This window comes from Rhinopithecus bieti, unplaced genomic scaffold (assembly GCF_001698545.2).
Source record: "Rhinopithecus bieti isolate Rb0 unplaced genomic scaffold, ASM169854v2 scaffold_9615, whole genome shotgun sequence".
NCBI classification, from domain to species: domain Eukaryota; kingdom Metazoa; phylum Chordata; class Mammalia; order Primates; family Cercopithecidae; genus Rhinopithecus; species Rhinopithecus bieti.
In genome coordinates, this window is record NW_016806325.1 from 482,212 (window position 1) to 485,842 (window position 3,631).

General features: G+C 43.8%; 1 pseudogene; it reads right to left on the reverse strand.

The window, feature by feature from the left end:
* Positions 1 to 648: 648 nt before the first annotated feature.
* Positions 649 to 1,536, reverse strand: LOC108531846 (coiled-coil-helix-coiled-coil-helix domain-containing protein 2 pseudogene; annotated as a pseudogene).
* Positions 1,537 to 3,631: the final 2,095 nt, after the last annotated feature.

Here is a 3,631-nt window from a genome sequence, read left to right on the forward strand (position 1 = left end):
GGCTGACAGGAGGTTTTGTTTTTGTTTTGTTTGAGAAAGAAGGTCTCACTCTGTCACCCAGGCTGAAGTGCAGTAGCACAATCATAGCTCATTGCAGCCTCCACCTCCAGGCCCAAGTGACCCTCCCACCTCAGCCTCCCAAGTAGCTGGGACCACAGGTGCATGCCACTACACACGGCTAACTCTTTCTATTTTTGTAGAGATGGGGTTTCCCTATGTTGCTCAGGCTAGTCTCAAACCCCTGGCCTCAAGCAATTCTCCCACCATGGCCTCCGAAAGTGTTGAGAATACAGGCAAGAGCCACCACGCCCAGCCAGGATGGGTTTTACAATAAAGGCCAGTGAATAAGACCTGTAAGGAAAACAGTCAAGAGTCTAATTAGAGAAAACTTTAGAATCAGGATAAAAGAAATCAGTTACTATTAGCATAAGGCTTAGAACTCAAGTAATTCTTATTTTTGGAAGACAATCACTTTATTCTAATTAGCTCATAAATAAAATAATAACAGCTAGTTTAACAGAATTAAATCATAACAGCTAGTTTAAGGAGGCCACGCAAACATTGGCCCAGCCCTAAATTCCACACCATCTTAATGGAATTCTACAAAGTAAGAACAGCCTCTTCCATTTTAATTCTGAAGGAAGAAAGCTATGAATGATACCCGAGAGGTTTAACTGATGTACTCTTTATCTCTTCACTATCAATTATATTTTTATACGAAATTAACTTGCTATGAGAGCTGATTTTCCATTTCTCCAATTTGAACTTCTTGATTGAGCCAATCCATCTGCAAGTCTGCACTGCGTCAGCACCTCACTGAAACCCTTGCAGAGCTTTATGTCATCCTGGTTCCGCGCACACTCCATAAACGGTTTTATCTCATAGAAGCAAGGCTGCTGCTGCTGTGGCATCTGAGTTCCCTGGGGCTCCTGGTAAGTGAAGTCAGGCCTTGCAGGCTCAGCATTACTTCCTTCATTGAAGCCCCCAGTGATGGCATGACCCAGTGTGTGCCCCACGCCAGCTCCAGTGCTTGCTATCTGGGCCATCAGACCTGGCTGCCTGGGCCCAGCAGCAAGAGGGCCAGCTGCAAAGGGGGATGCCACTGCTGGCAGCTGAGCTGCTGGTGCTGGCCTGGCTGCAGTTCTTTAGCTTTTTTTTTTTTTTTTTTTGAGACCAAGTCTCACTCAGTCACCCGGGCTGAAGTGCAATGGAGGGGTGAGATCTTGGCTCACTGCAACCTCCGCCTCCTGAATTCAAGTGATTCTCCTGCCTTAGCCTCCTGAGTAGCCGGGATTATAGGCATGTGCCATCACGTCTGGCTAATTTTTGTATTTTTAGTAGAGACAGGATTTCACCATGTTGGCCAGGCTGGTCTCAAACTCCTGACCTCAGGTGATCCACCCGCCTTGGCCTCCCAAAGTGTTGGGATTCCAGGCCTGAGCCACCACGCCCGGCCCTGAATGCGGTTCTCATGTGAGGTACCCGGCTGACCTGAGCGGCCACACAGGAAGTACAGTTCCGGCTTCCACGGGGCATCCTAGATGCACTGCAGCTTGGCATTTGGATGTGCAAAAATCTCTCAAATCATTCTTAAAGTATCTTCAGAAATCAGGAGTGGGGCATTTGTTTGCATAGAAGTGGTACAACTTTGAATATACACCAGACATTAAAAAATAAAAATCAAAGAAAAATATTTTATGACTGTAAAGAGAACTGTAGCTTCTTGTATATCCACATACACAAAGCCAAGAGTTTCAGGAAGAGATACTTATTCTTTTATCGTGTGATGTACTCTCATATATTCTATTCTACTCTTTTTTTTTCTTTCAATTTAAAAAAAGTGCTGGTTTTAACTTACTGGAATAATTTCACAACCCACTAATGAGTTACCACTTGCTGTTTGAAAAGCATTAAGATAATTGCCATTGTAGGTTAAAGATTTTCTGAGTTAAACTGACTTGAATAATAGACTTGAAAGACTTGTGTTACTTACCTAGCAGAAAATCCAAGATAGGGCAGACTTTAAGAGTTCCTTGTCTTCAAGTACCCAGGTACCCTGCTCTGACTTCTACAGTGTCAGTTTTACCCTCAGGTGCCTCCTCCTAAAGTCATAAGAGGCTGGTGTCTTGAACACTTTCAGTTACCCCTTCAGGCCCCTCTCTGGCCTTCTCTCTCTACTCTGTGACTTGTATGGCTTACATGAATAAGATCCCTTACACTCTGGCTTCTGTTTGGATTCAGCTAATGGGGATCGCCTGTGGAGCTTGAACAGAAAGAAGAGAATAAAATTGGCGCACTTATTCATCTGGCTTCTTCCCTGCACGGTCAGGTTGGGCCGACCATTTTTCATAACCCAAGTCCAAAGCTCCTCTCCAGTGGCCCTCTCTACACAACTTTCTTTGGGGTTCTGATAACCCTACTCATTGGGGTTTTGGACACAGATGTGATGATGGTTCTCCTGCTCCGCATCCCAGGGTGCTGCTTTGTCCTATGTGCTTTCACTGTACCCTGCCTATGCCCTTGAATACCTTTTATTATTAAATCGTTCTTGAATTATTCTAATTTGAGTATGACAACTACATTTTAATGAGGCCCTGACTTAATACCAGCTGCCAAAAGTAGCTGTGTTCACCATCACCAGGGGAAGGAGAGATTGGTTCTTTACCAGAAGCCCTGGGTAAGGCTCTGCCTTTCCACCAGCTCAAACAGGCGAGGCCTGCCCTTTCTTGAATGAGTCAGTGGAGGGGAAAAGGAAATGCCTTAATTATCTTATGCTATGTACCCGAGGAGGGATAGATGGCAATCCTCTACAGTGGCCACCAAACAGAGAAGCCACTCTTTGTGTTGCACCTAGAAGATTATGATATTACAACATGAGACTTAGCCCAGCATCATGGCAGCAGGTAAACAAAGGTAGTTTTTCAATGGCAAATTAAATGAGTTGATTATACAAATATTAGCAATTGGATGACTAACCCAAACATCAGAATGATGTTTTTGTCTTGAAAAAACCTTTCTCACACAGTAAGTTTTATTTTGCCAGAATGGAGTCAGGCTAAAATTTCCAAGGTCATAGAAGACTTTATGTGTACCATGCTTAAAAACAACAACAGCAGTTTAAAAGCTACTTCCTGTACTCATTTATTTTTTCCCTAAGTCAAATTTCCTGTGATCATGCAAAAAACTATTGGTTCCAGAAGCTGATCCGAAATGGGGAGAGGATGGGTTTCGTGACAGTTTCCTCTCTTTCTCTGTAGGTTACTCCAGGAGTATTCCAGGGATCTAGGCAGGACCAGAACCAACCTAAGGAAGGCTAGGGACTCATGTCTTTTCTTCTCCTTCTCAACTCTAGGAGACCAGACATAAGATGTTAACATAGAATCATTGCACTAACACCGAGTGGATTTATAAAAAATGAAAATAAAGTCAGAATTTTTCTCTCTAGTACTAATAAAAAGAACACCCTGGAAGGTTAAAACATTAGCTTAATCCTCAGGCTGGCTTTAGTAGGGGCTATGAGAAGGCTGGTACATTGAATGCCTTCCATTTCTTTCTTTTTCTCACCTTCTCCATCCTCCTCTGTGCCCTGCTCAGACAAACAGCACCTCCTTCCCACTTCCCACCTCTCTGC